Genomic DNA, 524 nt, shown 5'->3' on the forward strand with positions numbered 1-524 from the left:
GCCGCCAGCCGCCCCGCGCGGGCTCCCGGAGCTCCCCGTCTCAGTCTGGTGTCTCACGGGTGCTGACCGCGAGTCCGCCTGCTCCCCCGTGCAGGTGGCCCTCCAGCCGCCAGCCGCCCCGCGCCGCGCACGCTCCCTCCCGGTCTCAGTCTCGATCCAGTGAGCACACCGGAGCTCCGGAGCTCCGTGAGATGCTTGGTGGCGCACGCTCCCGGCTCACGGACTCAGTCTGCCGTTTCCAGAGTGCGGGTCCGCGGTCCGCCCGCTCCCCGGTGCAGGTGGCCCGCCAGCCGCCCTGCGCGCGCGCTCCTGGAGCTCGCGTTCTAAGTCTGTTGTCTCGCGGGTGCCGTCCGCGAGTCCGCCTGCTCCCCCGTGCAGGTGGCCCGCCAACCGCCAGCCGTCCCGCGTGCGCTCCCGGAGCTCCCATTCTCAGTCTGCTGTCTCAAGCATGCGGGTCCTTGGTCTGTCCGCTCCCCTGTGCAGGTGGCTACCGCTTCCCGGTGCCCTGACACAGCGGCTCCCTC

The sequence above is a fragment of the Ailuropoda melanoleuca genome, chromosome 10, assembly GCF_002007445.2.
Source record: "Ailuropoda melanoleuca isolate Jingjing chromosome 10, ASM200744v2, whole genome shotgun sequence".
Classification (NCBI taxonomy): domain Eukaryota; kingdom Metazoa; phylum Chordata; class Mammalia; order Carnivora; family Ursidae; genus Ailuropoda; species Ailuropoda melanoleuca.